At 51.0% G+C, this 19495-nt stretch overlaps 1 long non-coding RNA gene across 1 annotated transcript; it reads left to right on the plus strand.

The window, feature by feature from the left end:
* Nucleotides 1–2882: 2882 nt before the first annotated feature.
* On the plus strand, nt 2883–5280 carry LOC123480898 (uncharacterized). The gene is made up of 4 exons (XR_006657040.2): nt 2883–3190; nt 3298–3446; nt 4686–4783; nt 4951–5280. It is a non-coding gene; the product is annotated as an uncharacterized lncRNA (long non-coding RNA).
* The last annotated feature ends 14215 nt before the right edge of the window (nt 5281–19495 follow it).

Genomic DNA, 19495 nt, shown 5'->3' on the forward strand with positions numbered 1-19495 from the left:
CATGTATGCGGGGGGCCTGATCACCAAAATTCCCATGAGCCTTCTGGCAGCACGTACCTTATTTACCTTGGGGTTTCCTGCCACACAATGTGGTAACTGCTGAACGGTTTTGACAGTGTCAGTCCATACATGCTTGTACAGCGTGTTCAAGCCTCAGAATTTTGTGACAGATGAAAGGTAGAAGCAGGTATTATGTACAAGGAACAGGACGGAGAGCAGATTATGTTTCAGTTTTGGTCTGTCTCCCCTTTTCCCACCATTCCTGTCTTGCATTAAAAAGACCCCAGCCCCCCAAACATCCACCCTCCTCTCCCTCTCCCTCTGTCTCGCTCTCCCTCCTTCTCTCTCTCTCTCTCTCTCTCTCTCTCTCTCTCTCAGCTCCCAGTCGAAGGTTCCAGACCCGGGGTCCGTGTATGCTCGATGGAAGGTGGGCGCCAGGACAGCAGTGGTGCAGGTGGCAGCCAGATGTCGGAGCCCAGCCGGGGTGAGGACAGAGGCAGGAGTGAGTAGACGGCACAGCACAGCTGCGGGAGCTGCAGGGCGCAGACGAGACGCTGTAGGACGCAGGCCCTCATCTGTGGTCAGCTTCCTGGAGACTTCACTTTGTCAAATCCACCTCATTAAGCTGCGTGTGTCGCTTCATATGCTGCACAGTTGTCATAGAAAACAATCTCCTTACATGTGGGGGCTAATTAAAAGCGCTTCTGGGTTCTTCACCTCCGCACCTAGCAGACTGGCAGGAGTGGCCCGGAGCTGCCCGGAGCGTGAAGGAAGGAGGGGTAAGTCGGAGACACACACTTGACCGAGATTAGACTGCCAGCCCGACCCCAGCCAGGACCGGTGGTCTCCCACCCGGCCCTCCCAGTTTTATCTTCCAACATGATTGTTTCACCAACCCCCCCCTTCAAGTGACAGAGAAAACCGTGCGCAGCTCAGTGATTCCTCCGCAGTCCCATGTCATTAACTAAGCGGCAATTTGAAACACATGCAAATCTTGTTGGCTACTCCTAACACTTAAATTCCCCAAAAGGAAATATGATGTACGAGGAATAGGGAGTGTTGCAGGCCCACATTCCGTAATCCAGTGGCTTCTCCCTTTGGATGCCCAGTGTGGCCTTGCTGAGCCCAGACCTGCTTGCTGAGGGTCAGGGAACATCACGGACTTAAGCCACAAAACCGCACAGAGGACGCCGTGCCCTCGCAGATGGCAAGTCCCACACAATGGATCCCATGGTTCCTTTATCGTTTGTATGACTCTCCACGAAGACACCAGGCTGTTCACAAGCTCCCAACACAAACTGTCCACTTAACATTACCTACTAGAAATCCCTAGCAACGCTAACTTTTTTTTTTGCCTGTAGATAAAGAAGCTGTTTAGTGTTGGAGGTTCCTCCTGGCCTCCTAAGAGCCTTCCTCATCTACAAGCCCTGGCTGTTAGCAGAGGGGAAAATATGTATCTTCTGTGAGAGCTACAGAAACATCACCCCTGAGCCAGGAAGGGTTCCTGCAAGGAAGTCTGCAGCAGGGGGTCCCCACATCAGGCACCTTTCTGAGCCTGTTTCTACTCTTGTGGTCCTGGGGGGGGGGGGGGGGCCACTGAGGATGAGCTGGCCTCAGCGCTCAGCCACCGGGACACAGCTGGGACCAGACTGACCCCCGCAGGCCTGGGGCCAGTGGACCCTTCTCAGCAACACTCGGGCACCAACAGGAACAGCAGCCTGTTGCAGGTCTGTGACCCTGGAGAACCAGACTGATACAATCGACGTATTTCTGTCTAAATGAAAGTCAAACGTCTGGAAATCACAACACTTTGTGAGTTAGGCGAAGATTCTCACGGCACAACTGCACCTGAGTGATGAGACCTGTCAGGACAGGGCTCACCGTAAAAGGGTCCGAACATCTCAGTGCGCAAACCTCGAGTGGAAAGAGTGTCGTGACACACTCACGACTCTATGTATAAATATATAGGTGTAAGACCGTTAAACATGTTTTGTAAAACTTAAAATACATACGGCTAACGGAAGCCTTCTTAGACGCATAATATTGAGAAATAGTTCTCACTCTCTATCTGCACCCTGCAAAAACAAAAACAAGGTGGCATGAATTTTTGCTTTAATTGCATCAAAATGTTTATTTAACCCATATTCATTCTTTAAACTTTTCGCTGGCCTAATGCGTGAATCATTAATGGCACTTGATATTCAACATCAAACATTAAAAGTAGTGTGACTCTCACGAAGGGAGATCCTTCTGATCATCAACCTTCAGGGCGGAGGGACAAACAGCAAGTCCACAGAACTCGCGGGTGTGCGAGGTTTGCACGGCACACTTTCCTTCGTGGGCCTTTCACCTGGTGATGTCTCAGAACCACCGCTTTTCGCGGCAGAGTGTCTGCAGTGACTGCTGGGCAGCCAAGGTGCACTACCTGGGCCTGGCCGTCCAGGTACAGACACAGCGTGATTCACATCAGAAAATGCCACCTTTTACTCCGCTGTTGTTCGTTTTTAACCACTTGAAGAGGTTTGAACAATTCATTTGCTGGCGAAAATAAGGCTTCTTGTGTACTGTCACTGTGACTGAGAGAGCCAGCTGTCTGCCAACAGAAATACCAAAGCCCCACCCAAGGGTGCTCATCACCCTGTGGCATGACAGCGTTTTACTGGAAAGATGGTAATCTGCTTCAGGGAGCAGCCCTTTAAACTGTGGATGCCACAGGGTTTCGAGGGCAGAAGTCCACTGTGAGAGCGGCCTGTGGGGGAGCAGGGGTCAGGCAAGGCCAGGAAATCAAGACCACTGCCGGAGGCACGGCCAGGCTGGGGCAAATGGGAGCGAAGAGGAAGGCACTTGCCGCTGGGCACGCCCCACTCTGATGGAAAGTCGCAGTGAGTTCACAACGGGGAGACACCATGAAGACATGACCCCGGGTCCACACCAGCCAACACGAAACCCAGGTGAAGAGCCTGAAAGTTGCAGCGACCCTGGCATGTCCGGGGCTGGTGTGGGCAGAGCGGGCTCATCGGGATCCCGGGGCGGCCGGGCTGGGCGCCTCCCGCGGCCTGCCTGCACAGGCCGCCGCTGACCTCAGCACGGAAGTGGGACAATGCCTGCAGCAGGGGAAGAACCGGCTCGGGCTCCGGCTTCCTCCGTTCCCCTCCCTCTCCTTTCTCCACTTTCTCTGCTGCCAAGAAAAGTGAGTGTGCGAGCCAACCCCCCAGTGACGTGATGACTGGGGAGCTGGTGGGGAGCTGGTGTGGGTGTGTCACAGAAGAAGTCACATGGTCCTGCTGTTCCCTGCAGGACAGCCCCTCTGCGGGGAGCATTTCACTCCCACGCATGGAGACAGCAGCTCCCGAGTGGTCCCGAGAAGAGGCTCTTTGGGAGGTCACGGCACATGAGTTTGCACCTGTCACAGTTTCCCGAACTCAGGGGAGACGGTGGGAACCAAGGTCTGAACTTGAGATGTCTGGTGTTCCCTTGACCTCTGCCCTTTTGACATACTCTGTGTTATTTTTGTGATGGTTACTTACAATTTCCTACACGTTGGCATCGCCAGGGCACCCAGCACTCTGCAGACCCCTCGGCCCTTCCCCGTGGGTCACAGTGCAAAGCTCCGACACTCACTAGTGGTGGGACCCTGGGCACGCCCTGCCGCCTCTGTGGGAACAGGCAGTTAGAGATCAGTCCTTCACACAGTCATTGCCAGCTCTGATTTCTGTGGCAATCGGGTGACGCCGACTCCTCCATTTAAAAGAGGTGCACTGGTGACACAGAAGAGACGCACAGGGACTGCGTGTGTGGCCCAAGGGCCTAGAGGGGCTGAGTGGCAGAGGCAGGAACCGATGGCAAAGCTGCGTTTTCTGATTCAGTCGTACGTTTGCATTTAACCGGTATTCTTGGAATCAGAGGTCCTCCACATCAAAGGAAGTTTCCAGTGGTACGGTGTCAGTTCCGACAGACAGGTGTGGCCCAGTCTCATGGGAAGGCCTGAGACCTGGGAAGAGCCACTGGCCGGTCGCTGCCTGAGGCTGCAGCCCCACCCGCCCGGCTTCGCAGGAATGTGGGAGCACCGGGCTCTTCTGTCTGCAACGCGTCCTAGGTCCCTGGAGAAGAGCTCTGGTCAAGGAATGTCTGAGAATTCATTCCCGCGACCAGCCCCCTGTTCTTGTGCAAATCTCTTCTGAAGAGGAGGTTGGGGGGGAGTTTGTCACCCCATTTCCTGTTGCCCTTCTGAGTCAGCAGAAATCTTGGAACCAGAGGTGCGGTCTTTTTCTTCAGACGCGGCTCCAGGCTGGTTACTAATGCAGGTGCTGCGGTTACCTCCTCATTCACAGGGCACCCAGGTCACCCCACGGCGAGTTCCTAAAAGCTGATGCCAATAACATTTTTTAACATTTGAGTCATATTTTAAACACTCTCGATAAATTTGCTATTTGAGAGTCTCTACTGAAAAGCCTTTTCCAAGAAAGCAATGGTTATTCGAATTTGTTCAGTTCTGCCAACTCAGATTTCCACGTGCTGTGTTTGGGGTAAACGGAATCGCACATATTTCGGGGAGGGGTCTACACAGACTCTAGATCTTGTTGTGTTGATGCCTTTGAGAGAGTTTTTATGTCAAACCAGAAGTGTGTCATCAGTAAATGATTTATGGGACGGATTTTCCTGGTCTTGCCTTTCCCTCATTTTAGGAAGAGTAGGCAGAGTGCCAACCACCGACTGCAGTGTGACAGCAGACGCTGTGTGAGACGCCCAGGGACCGCTCGGCATGGCCTCCACACTAGGCGGGGTAGGAATGCAGGGCTGTGGCTGGGAATCAGGGGAAAGTCGAGGGTGTGTCTGGGCCGCAAGTCATATGCGAGCTTGAAAACATGCTTTTTTCTTCCAAAAACATAGCCATGCCCTTTCCTATGAGTGCATTTCCATTAATGAAAGAATGTTCTTCCAACTGCTCAGGCTTGCGACCTTCGAGTCACCTTTGAGTCAGAGCCACACAGGCTGCTGGAGCTGGGGGTCCTCAGACAAGGGAACAGCAGCCGAAGGAGCCCTGCCTCTGCAGGGTCCGCCCGGTTCCCCCTTCCCGTCCTGCACCTGCTCTTCAGCCAAACACCCCACCCCACGGACTCTGCTCTGGAATGTCACCATGTCCGTCCTCCTTTGCCACCCACCTGGTCCGGACTCCACTGAAAATTACTGCCTAACATCGCTTCGTGCCTCGTAGGCTGTCTGCTCCAGCCCATTGAGCTCACCATGTGTACTCTGGTTTCTTATCTATTTTTATTAAATGTATTGGGGTAGCATTGCTTAGTAACGTAAATTTCAGGTGTACGACTTTATTGCACAACATCTGTATATTTTGTGCTCATTTTAAGCTTCTTCAGATACCAATCGCATCATGTTTCTCAAGAACCCCCCCCCCCCCATTAAATTCTGATAGTATGGGACAATAGAAAGTGATAGGGCTTGGAATCAAATAAGTTAGGGTTCCAATCCTGCTCTACCCCTCAACCAGGTACATCACCTAGCCTCCCTGAAGTCCATTTCCTCGTTAATAAAGTGGGCACTGTGGTTTCACACGAAAACTACACAAGCTGTCGTTATGGTGAGACTGGAGTGACCGCATGCGTGTGAAACTGCCCAGCAAGTGAAAGGTCTTCAAAAGCTGTCACTCCCCTCGCTCGAGCCCATGCTCTTGTGCAATGCGCTGCCCCCCACCGACTTCGTTGTCCCACTGAACACTCTGCTCTCAGTTACTGTCCCAGAGCCATCCGTCCCCTTTCTCACTGTTTGTGCAAATCTGTGGGTTGACTGGTCTGTGTCTCCAGGAGAGAAAAGGGGAGTCCCAACAGAGCATGTGGGAAACGGTCCCGTCTTAGGCTCCGAATTCAAGCAGGCCTGTCTCCTGTGGCAGGACCTGCTGGAACCTCAGTGTCCTGGGGGGGGACTGTGTCACCTGTCTGCAGGGGCTCCTGGCTCGCTGCCTCGCTGCACACCACTCACCCCCTCCTGACCGTGCCTCCCGAGTGGAACCGTGGCCGCCCATCAGCATCCGCCCATCCCCAGCACAGTCCGCAGGATCCCTTTTGGTTCTGTCCCTTGCTCGCCATCATATCTGGTGACACTAAGTCATCCTGGGTGACTGGAGTCCAAGGGTGACAGAAAGCCACGATGTCACCTTGCCAGTCCCAGGTAGTTCAAAGGTAGAGCCACAGCCGTGAGTGACCTGTGAACCATCCTCTTTCTGAGGCTTTTAGTAACTGTCCTTGCACGTCTATTACTCAGCTGGCTCCCCAACCCACCAGAGACCCCACTCCTGCCCTCCCGTGGGCGGCAAGCACCGGGGGTTCGGAACGGACCAAGTGAAGACAGTCTCCTCCGTGGGGCACTGTCTGGAAGACGGGAGGTCCCCTCTGCCTTCCCTGTCCACCCCTCCTGCTGAGGTAAATTACTTAGTAAGATCACTGTGCTTCTCACAGTAGCTCGGACGCTGAAGATTCTTGTCTTCATCTGGGTCAATCTTCGGGAAGCCCTTTGTCCTGCGTGCATGCGTGGGCTGCACTGTGAACTCGAGTGTCTTGCTGAGGAAGCAAATGGGGACTGAGACCCAGTCCCTGCTTTGCTCTCCAGGCCAGGCCGAGTGGGCGAGGCAGCCCCTGGCAGAAGCCGGAGGATGGCGCCACTGCTTGTCAAGACCCATGGACAGCAGATGGGGGCTTCTTTCTGAGCCGTAGGACGCCTCTGTGTGGGCCAGTGTGGGCCTCGCTGCTATTACAGCTCTTATTACTGAGCCCAGTCAGGGCCCGCCTCAAAGAGACCATCTCAGAAAAATTACTGACATACCCAGTTTCAGGGGCTTTGCGTTGATGGAAACATGAAGCATAAGAGCAAAGAACATGCACTGTAACATCACTGAACATTCCCTCATTGATCTTATTTTTATTGCTCATGAGCCAGCCAGAAGTAATTCCTTGATAGAGTTGGCCTTATTCGAGCTTTGAAAATAGGCATCTTGCTTTAAGGACTCTATCCCTTTAATTTAGAAACATAGTAACTCTGTCTTCATCTCTGGCAGGTCAGCGGACTGGCTCATGGTAGTCCTACAGGGTTCTTGCCAGAGTAACAATCAGGCATACAGCACATTTATTTTAGAGCAAGAGATAATACAGTGTTTCATTCAGAGAGAGGGAAAAAAGTACTTTCCTTCCCACTGTGACTGCTATACACTGAAACTCTTAGCCATGACATCATCGGTTTCTGGTTTCACAATAAGTATCTTAGTCCACAGAGCTAGTGGAGGGGGGAGGGCGGGGGGGGGGGGGGCGGGATGAGGCAACTTCTTCAACATGCAAAATCTTTAAACTTTGAAGAACAGTTACTTTTTTTGGAAAAAGTATCCATTTGAAATAAGCTTTCCAGCAATTCTAAAATCTTTTCACAAGACCAAAGGGGGTGATTAAAGTGGTTAAAGAAAAGCAATGTGTTCAGGAGTTATCTAATTTGTAATATGCGATTATAATAGACATGCTGACTACTATGTTCCCATGCAAGGCATTGTTTTAGCTTCAAGAAAATTAAAGTCATCAAACAGGTTTAGAGAAATTCTAAAGCCTATTGTTTTTGAACATCTCTAGGTAATGGTATAACTTTCAAATAAATATTTGAATTTCAAGCAGTATAAAACGGTCAATGTCACAAATGGTTTCAGGGTCAAAGATTTGGGGAAACTTTGTTGAGGGACCACAGAGCTGCCACACCGAGAAGGAGGAAACAGGCACCGTGGGCCAGAGACTAAGTTCAGGTTCCCTGTTCGCAGTTCCTGTGACTTAAGAAAAAACAGCGCCGCCCACTCTGAGTGCATGTCCATTGTGAGAAACAGCAAAGACCACATGTGCTCTTCAGAAACGTCAACCTCAAGAGTGTAACATCTTCTGAGGCCCACCTAGAAAACCGATCGTGGATGCTTCCAGCTGCAGGGCGTGGGGTTTACTCCTCACTCTTTTCATAGGAGAATCACAGACCAGCTATGTCACATTCGGGAACTGCCGTCATCTGTATCAGGAATATGTTTTTCATAAATATAGAGAAGAGAAAATGCCTACCAATAATATGTAAGCAATTAAAATAAGTAAAATACACCCAAATAATGCCCCAGAGAAATAAAGTATAGCCAAGTTAACGTACGAAGTAGATGCCAAATCTCACTCATTGAAAGCATGTAAGATTTAAAGACTTTTTCCCCATGAGATTGACTTGAAACTTTTTTTTAACTTGGTTACCATTACATAAAAGTGTAGAACCTAGTACAATGACAAACAGCCGCACACGCAATGCTAATGGAATTAGAACTCAGTACTATTTTTTCTGAAGGGCAATTTGGCAAAGTATAAATATAACTGTAACTCTTTGATCCATAAACTTCATTTCTAGTAATCTATTCTAAGGAAATATTCAGAAATGACAAAAGTACAAGATGTCCATATACGATTGCCCATTTCAGTATTATTTATAATGCCAAATATTAGAAAAAGAAGACATTGTATTCCTGTTATAATGAGTTTTAAAAATAAAATAAGTTTTTAATATGATGCGACCTTAGGCAATCACTAAAAAGTCACGTTTTAAAGACCACATGGTGTAGGGAGAATGGAGAATCGCTCATTTCACAGTGGGAGGAGCCAGCCAGGCACAAGAGGGGGCCACTGCGACCGCGGGCAGGCCCGTGTGCGACCCACACGGCTGTCGCCTGAGCACCCAGGAGGCAGCGCCGCAGGATGTCAGCAACGCTTCCCTCTGCCTGGTGGGATTAGCATTATTTTCATGTTGCAATAGGTAACCAACCTGCATGCCAACCGAAATGTTACGACACATTTCTAATTCTGTAGTGAATGCATTTGTCTGACATTTCCAAATCCATTCACACTGGAGTGGAGGAAATGCAGGCACAGTAACTCCCAAGGGCTTGAATGGATTTGAGGAAACACCTGTGACCTAATAAACAAAGAAGGTGTGGCGGGAACCAAAGTGGAAAATCAGGATTGTGGACACCGCCTGGCCTCCAGCACGTCCTCTGCAATGGGACACACTAAGCCAACCTCGAGCAAAAAGCACTGGAATGGGCAGGCGGTGAACCTGACCGGGACAGCCCACCTGAGCGTCTACAGCAGTGAGACGAGGCCTGTGGCTCCCTCCCGACCTCCAGCTGGGGGCAGCCCTTCTCCTTCCCAGCTGAGGGCAAGACTCCCTGCACCTCTGCCTGGCTGCTCCCGACTTCAAGCCATAGAAACCCCGAGCGAGCAATGGCTTGAGCAGTTCTAGGCTTTTATCTTCCTTGCAAAACAACAGGCCAGGCAACCCAAGGTGGACACAGGCACCCCTTTGCTCAGTCCTGTCCCAGACGGCTTTCCCAGCATGCCTGCTGCACTGATCGCAGGAGGAGCAAAAGGGGACAGGGAAGAGCAGAGCTGCCCCCCAGGGAAGCTGCCACCTTGGAGAGCTATCCCAGCTGGAGACCTGTACACACAGCTCATTGGCCAGAAACATGTCAGATGACCCCTTCCTGCTGCGTGGGCAGCTGGAACTGCAGTGTTCTACCTGAGCATGTACATCACTTCCCCTCCCAGAACAGCAAGGAAGAAGAAGAGGATGGAAAGGCGCAGGTAGTGATCACCGGTGGCCTCCCTGGTCCCCAGCTCTGTCGTGTCCACTACTGGAGGCAGACAGTGTGTGGGGGCTGGGAAGAGGCTGCAAACCTGTCTAACCCACTCCCTGCAAGCTCTCCTGAGGGAGCTGCTAAGTCAACAACTATTCCCTTTACAACCCCACACGGAGCAAAAACTCTCTGTGTTCACGGGGAAAAGAACAAGCTGGACGTTTCTATCCTCATTGCAGATGCTGCCAGTTTCTACAAATGATCCCTCCCTTGTTCCGTGCTCATAACAAAACCCCAGTGTGGCGTGGAAGCAGAACACCAAGTGCTAGGTTAGGGGCTGGCAAATGACAGCCACAAGCCAAATGGGTCCCACTGCCCTTTGTAAATAAAGCTGTGTTGGAACACACACTTACTTACGTACTGTCTGCGGGCTGCTTTGCCAGCACAGCAGCCCCACGGGTGGGTGGCTGCAACAGAGCCCGTCGGGACTGCAAGGCCTGACTCAGCATTTACTACGTGGCCCTTTCCAGAAGGTGTGGGCCACCCCTGCCTGGTGACCAGCCTGGCTGGCCGGACTCCCGATCTCGCGGTTCTGCACTTTCCCGTGGAGTGTCTGAGATCACGCCACTGGACAGCGGCTAGGGTGCTTCTGGGAAACTTGGTTTCTCTGACGGCTGATCCATCTTCCTCCCTCCTTCTTCCCACCTTGAATGGGGCACACAAGCTGGAATGGTGAGAACAACTTGGGACCATGGGAGAAAAGTCAAAACACCTGCAGAGACACTGGACCTAACACCCTCGACCCAGCAAACCCACGCTCAGAACAGCCCGCTGTGAGACTTGTCAGGTGAGACACACGCATCTCTGTGCGTCTGAGCGCAGCCCCTGCACCTGAGCGCTCCCTGGGTGACCTGTCCCCACAGAGCCCTCCACACAGGTCGCACAATGCTGGTGGCTCTTCAAAGGACTGCGCCCACTTTTCCTCTTCAACCAGGAACTGCAGTGGCACAGAACCAAGCTCAGTGAGACGCTGTGAGCACTAAAGGCCTGGGCCCCACCTGGACGGGACACGCTGGCTCTGCCCTGCATTACTCTATGACTTTGGACAAGGTATCGGACTTACCTAGAAATTTCACAGCATGGGAAAAACATATGAGGTTCTGCCTCATACGACCTCTTTGAGGATTAAAGGAAATTATGAACATGCAACACTCAACTGGTCTGCTACTGTTCAATACCTTGTTTAAGTCATTGATATCTAGTTTAAAACTCAATTTAACAGTTTTCTCATTTCTTCAATCCATAAGGAAACAGTATTTAAGAAACTACAGGTATCCTGGACTAATATCGAGCACAGGATGAAAAAAGCAATTTTAGTTTTTTATAAAAGGAAGTACTTTTTAAAAAGTCTTTATATTTGGAAGCCTCAGCTCTTGAAATTCTACATCCTCCAATCAGACTTGCCTGGAAAACCACTGGGGCCTCCACCTTGAAGGTGTAGCTTTATCTCCCCACATTCCCGTGTGGCAGTTATGCCTCGCTTTCTCTGCTGTCAGCTGTATTAGTCACCAATGAATTATTAAGTCAACAGTAGCTATTGAGCATCTGTTGTGTCCAGCAGTTTTGATGGCGATGAGAAAGGAACACACCAGGAGCATTTCCACTCTCCTACGAGAGAGAAGCCGGACCCTGCGGTCTGACATCTCACGCGCTGATGGCCTGAGGGTTCCGAAGCCAGCCACATCTGCCACAAGCACTTCCGTGGGGCGCGGAGTGGCACACGTGACACGTGCTACGGCCCGTCAGAGTCTGAGGAGTCCTCCCGTCGTCCCCGTGGCACCGCCGCAGAGTGCGCTGGTCCTGAAAGGAAAATGGGCAAACCCTACACACGGACTTGTGTGCACGCACGCCGCCCGTCCTCGCCAAACAATCCCGACCAGGTGAGCTTTGGTCGCCAAACGAGTCCAGAATCTTCTCATTTTTCAGGACTTTGAAATCACAGAGTGGGTCCAAACATGGAAGGTGCGATGCCGTTCTAGGCAGGGGAGCGAGCCTCTGTGGCTTTGCTCTCGAGAAGCTTTTGATTCTATCAACTAAGCCAAGTTCAGACAAACATGTTCTCAGCCCCCCTTTTGTCAACTGTGTAGAAGAAGCTCAGCACCATGATCCTCAGAGGGCTGTTCAACACTGCGCCCCTGACGCCAAAGTTTCCCTTCGGAAAACCCAGACCCCCACAGATCAGACGGAAAACCTGTGCTCCGCTAGGAGGGGGATGTCTAAATAACTGTGCTCTAACTTCATTTCGAAAATGTAGAGAAACATGAGCTGATATTTCAAAAACTTCTTTAGTTGTATCAACATAGAAATAATTTTTAATAACAGTGTTAGTAGGAAAATGAGGAGATGGAACAAAGCTGAAAAGTAGCCACAAAGGTGTTATCTCACACCTGTACATCATCTACATTTACTGTTATTTCTTGTAAGGCAGGGGTGTCGAACTCACTGTCATCGGGGGCCACATTGGCCTCGTGGCTGCCTTCAAAGGGCCGAATGTAATGTTAGGACTGTGTAAATGTAACTACTCCTTAACAGTTGAGTGAGAGCTCGGCACTGCCACCAGGTAGAAACAGGGTGCTGGGCCGGACAGAACAAGGTGGAAGGCCGGATTCGGCCCACAGGCCTCGTGTTTGCCACCTGTGCCATAAAGAGTGGGGATATTTTGTTGCAGCTTAGCATTCTCTTGGTACTCAGTGCTTACTATGCGTTTTTTAAACAGTGAAAAGGAGAAGTAAAGCTGAATCGGACAGGCCCAAATGTATTTTTAAAGCAAAATATCCATATTTATCTTCAAAAGTCTTATCCCTTCCAACGAAATGAAAAATACTGATACTTAGAAAATGTTTTGTCATTTTCCGATTACATAGTGCATTTCCTCATCCTCTTCCTTCCTGTTCATTTAATATTATAACCAGTGTGGTTTTTGAAAGAGACAATTACTCTGTAGGCCAGAGACGCCCGACGAGGGTGGAGATGCTGCCCGGCAGCGAGGACAGCGCAGAGGCACCAGGTGGACACCTGGGGAAGCCCCCACAGTGGACTCCCTGGATTCGCCGTGGCGGCCCTTATCTCTCAGCTGCAGGAGTGAGACTGAGCGGAGCTCTCCTGCCCCGGGTGAGTGAGGGAGTTTTCCCAGCTCTGAGCTGGAGTCTGGGCCCCTCGCTCTAAGCCACACTGCCTTGGCAGGGCTTCAAGGCTGCATAAAAGAATATTCTGTCCCTTCAGATACCGTGTTTACTTGCCTGTGGACACCTGAGGTTCTTTTACATGAGGGATACAGGCCCATTGTGAATGAGATATAAAGAAGGAATACATTTTGGTGAAAATGCATGCCATCGGTTGTGTTGCGTGAGTGGATTATAAAACGCAGAGAGACAAAATGTCCTAAGGTGGCTGAAAGGGATGGAGCACAGGATGAGGGAAGATGAGGGCATGCAGACGGGCCTGGGGTTACCAAGATGTCTCCAAACTTTTGCCTCCAAGCAGCGCCGATGAAGGCAGGGTCACTGTGTTGTTGATGAAGCATTCCAGCCACTTGCACAATCAGCCAGCTGTTACGCACGGGGCCCTCGCATGGCCTCGGAAGTAATTTCTCTTCATTTCTGGAGCGACGACTTTAAGGAGGAAATAACGAGGACCCTGGGTAGGTCGATTCACGTAGTACATAGTGTGCATTACAAGCGCACTGAGAGAGTGCAACTTACACAGTGGAGACGGCCAGAGTGGCCCGTTGATGAACTCCCAAGCTCACTGAGTTTCGCAAGGTCACGACAAAAATAAGTTCATGACCAGAGAATGTCAGTTCTAGCTAGCATCTTTCTCAAAATTTCCCAAACAGAGCCTCTATTAATAGTCACTCCGCACCCAGCAGAATTTGATTTGGAAATTAGCAGCTGCCTCCATGAAGAATTTTGTCCCCAAAGAGGGGAAAAGTTTATTTGCAGAGGCAGCTGCTAATTGCAGTCCCCAGACGTTTGCTTCTGAGCTGCACGAACAGCTCCACCTGCACACAGCCTGGCTGCTGCAAAAGTGGAGCATTGCATCCTCAAAGTGGCTTCGTGATGTTTTCCAGCACCGCCTCGGATAAGTCGGTAAGTGTGCGAGGGAGAACCTGACTCCTGACTCCCCTCCACTGCTCTCGGGGTGCAAGTCCTCGGCCGCCCATCGGTCTTGCAGCTCGGCGGGCCGGTAGGTGAGACGCAGAAGCGGGACCTCGAGCTCCGCCAGTGTGGCCAGGCCTGGGCGGAGTCACCTGCTCTCGGACAGAGACTGTCGGAAGGCCGACACCGCCGGGCTGCTATCGAGCTGCCACAGAGCATTCAACTTGTTTGGAAGTTTGGGTTTTACTGAAACATTGTGCCTACTTTTTAGAAGACATTAAATAGACTACTCAATTTTTTTTTTTTACTTGAATGATTCTTCTTTCTGCTTCTAACTCAGAGTTCGGGGTTTGCTTTATTATAAATTCTTATGAATATTCAACATTAAATTACTAAAAAAAATAGGAGTAGGGTACATTCATGTGCTCATTTATTTATTAAATATGTGCCGAGAGTCTGTTGTGTGCAGGCTGCCAGTCCACCACATCCATAAGTGGCTACAGTATAAGGTCGTATGTACCACATCCATAAGTGGCTACAGTATAAGGTCGTATGTACCACATCCATAAGTGGCTACAGTATAAGGTCGTATGTACCACATCCATAAGTGGCTACAGTATAAGGTCGTATGTAAGAAGTTCCAAAAAAGGGTATGAAGATGGTGCGATGCCAGTTCTGAGCGGTGGCCGGGGCAATGGCCACTGTGTTGGGAAAGAGCACAGTGTCCATCGCCCGGTGTCAAGGCGGGACACTGTCTGCATGTCTGTTGTCCCTCTGCAGCGCAGGTGCTGGAGGGCTGGGAGCAGCATTCCCACGAGTCTTGCTGTCCCATTGTGGTGGGCTTCTGCCAGTGAGAGGCACCCATGTGAAATTAGGAGGCAAAGAGACACAAGGCCTCACTGTTGTTCCTCTGACAGCAGCGAGCCGATGTGTGCATCGCTGGGAGCTGAGCTCCTCAGTGACTTTCGGCCCGTTCCTGAGCATGGCCTTCTTTCCTGCCCCACGGATGGCGATCCCCGTGGCTCCTCGGCCTCCTCGCTCTGTGAGGGTCATGGCAAATCTGGGAATGAGTAGCAGTCGTCCTGCCGCCTGCAGGCCCCGGCATCCTTGTCTGGAATCCATTCCTCCCGAACGTCCCACTGGGACACCGCTGTCACCTGCAGAGAGGAGGTGGGGACCGGGCAGAGGCCAGCACAGGGCGTCATGTCCACAGCACCACTGTGTGCTCGGCACTGCTCCACACATGTGTTAACTTGACCTTGAGAGCGGCCGACATGCCTGCGAGTTCTACGAAAGGAGGGGAGTTAGTAAAACTTCACGGAACCACCACGTGGTGAGGCTGGAGCTCATCATGCTTGGACAGGGAGGGGATCCTCCCATCACCCCTGTACCCTGCTCCACCTGCCCACCCCCTTCCCTCTGGTGGTGTGGTGGTTGCCACACTGTTGTCTGGGTGGAGAACACATAACACAATACACATCTTGCAAAGATGAAGCAACGACCAGAGACGTTGAGCCAAAACACTGAAGATGGGTTTTCAACAATGCAAATCACCAATTTGTTAAAACTATTTACTGAAAAACATTTGTAAACCTACAGGAAGTTCTAAAACAGCAACCCAGAGCGGTCCCGTGGGCCCCTCCCTTGGCGACCCCCTCTCACGTAACCACAGGACAGTGTCGCAAGAAGGACACGGATTGCAGCGCTATTCACCGTCACCACGATCTGGAAGCAGCCCAGGTGCCCATCAGCTGGTGAGTGGATAGAAAAGCTGTGGTACGTTTACACAGTGGAACACTACGCAGCCCTGAAAAAGAAGGGCATCTTACCTTTGCAGCGGCATGGGTGGACCTGGAGAGTGTTATGCTAAGTGAAACCAGCCAGAGAAAGACAAACACTGTGTGATCTCACTCGTGTGGGAATCTGATGAACAAAATAAACTGAGGAACAAAATAGAGGCAGACTCACAGACACAGAGAACAGGCTGACAGCTGTCAGAGGGGACGGGGCTTGGCAGGCTGGGCGAAACAGGGAAGGGATTAGGCAAAGGGAGAAGAGCCCTCACAGACCCAGACAACAGTGTGCTGACCGCCAGAGGGTGGGGGGGAGGGGCAGGCAGGACAGGGTTCGGGGGTGGAGAACATGCAACACAATACACGGATGATGGGCCCCATACAAATGCACATCTGAACCCGTGTAATTTGTGAACCGACGTTACCCTGAAAAACTCAGTTCACAAAAAGCAGGATGTTGGCATTAACAAGGCTGCGGATTTTACTCAGATTCTACCTGCTTTTACTGGCACGTGCGTGTGTTCTACGTAACGAGATGGAAGGAATTAGTCCCTACGTCCAGGACACACTACAATTTCAACATAGTTCCAAAAAATATACTTAACAATTTTTAAATAAAAGTCTGAGTGAATCCTGCACTGGGATCGTGAGTGGACAGTGGCCTTGGCTGCCTCCCTGGGGGGCAGGGCAGCCCCAGGGGCCGGTGCCTGCGCAGCGTGACTGTCCCCATGTGTCCGTCTACCGGCCAGGCCAGGGCGTGGGAGGGGGAGGGTCCCCGCGCATCTGTGGGGTGGGGGTGTCAGAAAGGCGAACCCTCCAGCCCTGCCCCACACAGCTGTGACTTCCTCCGGGGGCGGGCACCGGCACCATGGGAACAGCGTCCCTCCCCACCCGCCTGCAGATCGCAGTGGACCGCTGCCGTCAGACGCGCCCTCCGCTTTCAGAAACGCTGTCTGCACTGCGGAATGGAAGGTGCCCCTGTCGGAAGTAGCCCAGCGCGAAGGTGACCGGAACGCCCCCACCCAACTCGGGTTTTAGGTTTTACAAAAAGGTCTTTCGTTGATGAAATGTTTCATTTACCAAAATGCTCTCTTGATTAGCAAGAGCTAAATCCAGTCCATTTTTGTGGTTTGTTTTTTTCCTAGTGAAGACACACAGGCTGGGGGTAGCTTGACCAAGAAAACAGCCAGAGGAAAGGAAAACGCGCGGCTGAGCCTTAGGTCCTCCTGAGGCCACCTCACCGTGGACACTTCCCCAGAGAAGCTCGCCTGCAAGCCGGCGTCATCTGTGCATGAGACTGGGGGTTTTAAAGAAATGACTCAAAAATGCTAACACGAGCGCTGTAATCCAATCCGTCCGTGCTGTATGTTCGACAGTTTAAAATTAATTGCCTTCTGGAAGGCGTGTCCTTGCTGTTTAAGTAAGTTTGAACATGGAGAATGGCAAATCCCCCGCAAGGAGTGGCAAGAAAATGTGAACGAAATGACTGACGTGTGAAAAAGACATTTTTGGCCTTTAATTTTGGAGATGGTGCATTCCCGTTTTAGAACAAAAGGCGCAGTCTGACTCAGCTAACCTGAGCACATTTCCTTATCGCTCTGTTAAAACCACCCACGAACAAGAGAGATGTCTTCTTTGCTCGCATTATAATAACTTCTCCAATCCCTTCAAACTTGTAAAGCTGCCAGTTGACCGTAATGAAGTGCAATCCGCATAATTTCCTGCATCTTGATGCGACACCTTGGTTTGGGACCTCAGTTCTGAAACATTAAGATCATGAAGCATAGATCGCACCTGAAATGCACAGGAAAAAATAATATGAAATCTATGTGGTGTTATTTTGACAATAATCTATTTGTGTAAGTAGCCTATATCTAATATTTCTTTCAGCTGTTATTTATTCTAATAAATAAATGTTATTAGATACGGGTACAATTCCTGATTTGGTAGTAATATATTCAGTACTCAAACCTCTGAATTGTCTTCAGGAACATCTCTAAATCTTATCAGATTAACTACAAATAAAATTTGATGTCTTTTCTTCTCCATGGAACTGTCCCTTCCAACCAGCCATTACCAGTAATGGTTGAACAGCTAATGACTTTATATCTCAAAATTCTAAGACCACCCTGTAGCAAAACGTAGGAAAGACATAAGGCAGTGTGGACTTTGCCTTAGCCCACACCATCGGGTGGTTTCGGCCAACCCAGGCGGAGGAAGAGCTGTGTTGTCCAGACGTATTTGTGCAACCTGACTGCACGTGGTCTCGCTTCTGCAGGCCAGCGGGAGCAGGAGCGGAGCTCGGAGCACCTAGCACTGAGTACCCAGCACCCAGCACCGGCCAGGCACAGCATCCGCATCGTGGTGCTGAGCTAGCTCTCGTCTGTGAGAGATACAACCATCTGTGGGGAGGACAACATTTCTATCAGCGCATTCATCACTGGACTTGGAAATACGTTTTAGCAGTCGTGACTCCTGAGTAAAGAATGCCACTGCCTCGAAACCCTCTGAGGCCATTTTCATAACACAGGGTTTATTTCCTCAACCCAAACCTTCCACGACTGAGGCACTTTTGGAAATTGAACTTAATGCTTCAAAGTTCCTATGTGAAAAGGAGATGAAAATTTTGGAAGCTTTTTTTTTATTTCATAAATTTTCCCTTGAGAAGACGCAGCAGATGTAATTCAGAGAGTGTAAAAGAACTCCCCGCTCCGTTGGCGCTGAGAGAAGCGCGGAGGTCCAGTTCCAACCACACTCTCTCCTGTGCCAGGAAAAAGGGCCAGACCCGGTCCGGCCTGAGCGGAAGGCAACTTCTCATCTCAGTGACTGTGCTTTGCCGGGTGTGATGAGCTCCCACGTGTGATGCACACCACTTTATACACGGGACTATGACACCCGCGGTGGGTAATGACATACCCATGTATAATGCGCAGCCTTGTTTTTCCCTCAAACGTTTGGGCAAAAGAGTGAGCCTATTCAGGGCAAAATCCAGTAGTTCATCGGAAATGCCTGTTTTTAGGGATAAAACAGGGCCCCCAATGGTGTACCTCCAATGTATTGTTACTTTAGGCACTTGGAACTTCTGAGTGTTCCCACGGGTCTCCCTAGTCATTTCTCCTCGTATCCCTCACATCTGTGCAATCACTGTCCTTAGACGAAGAAAATCATCGCCGGCAGAGACACAAAGGCTCCAGTGTCCACTCTGTCGAAAATGCTCAGTTCCTCCCGAACATGCAGCTGATCCAGTCGTGGAGCAGCTCAGTCAAGGCCCCGGCTCGTGCGGACGATGAAGAGAAACCAGACAGAGGCAAACTCACACTTCTGTGGAGAAGCCCTAAATGCCTTGACGTGTCGCCCGGTTTGTTCTAGAACTTCCGACCGGCTCCCGCCCAGCACGTGACCTCCTCGCTCACGGGGCTGGGAGGAGGCGGCAGGGCCCCTTTCCCGGTGAAGACGTAGGTAGTTTGCACCACGAGCTCACACAACGAGTCTCTCAGAAGAGGATTTCGCACGATCACTTGAAATTAGTTCGTCTCGTTGTTTCCACAGTAAGAATTAGGTTTCCCCACACGGTGAATGTTGTGAGGAAGAACATGGCTGAGATTTGTTGAGTCTCGACTGTGTGCCAGCGGCTACCATGGGTTGTCCTGCCGAGTCTTCAGGAGGCTTGTGCACTAGGACGTGGACGTCGGGGACCCACCAAAGCCACGAAACCGGCCGTGACGGAGCTGGGCCTCGGAGCCAGCGTCTGCTCTCCTGTGCGGCTCATCACTTCATCCCGCGGGACAGACGATCTCGAGTTGGAGGTGACGTCTGTCGCCCAGGCTCGTTCTCGCTGTTCTTCCCGGGGGCTCACGGTGGCTCCAGGTAGAGAAGGCACTTCAGGGAAAACCCGAAACGGT

This window comes from Desmodus rotundus, chromosome 1 (genome assembly GCF_022682495.2).
Source record: "Desmodus rotundus isolate HL8 chromosome 1, HLdesRot8A.1, whole genome shotgun sequence".
NCBI classification, from domain to species: Eukaryota; Metazoa; Chordata; class Mammalia; order Chiroptera; family Phyllostomidae; genus Desmodus; species Desmodus rotundus.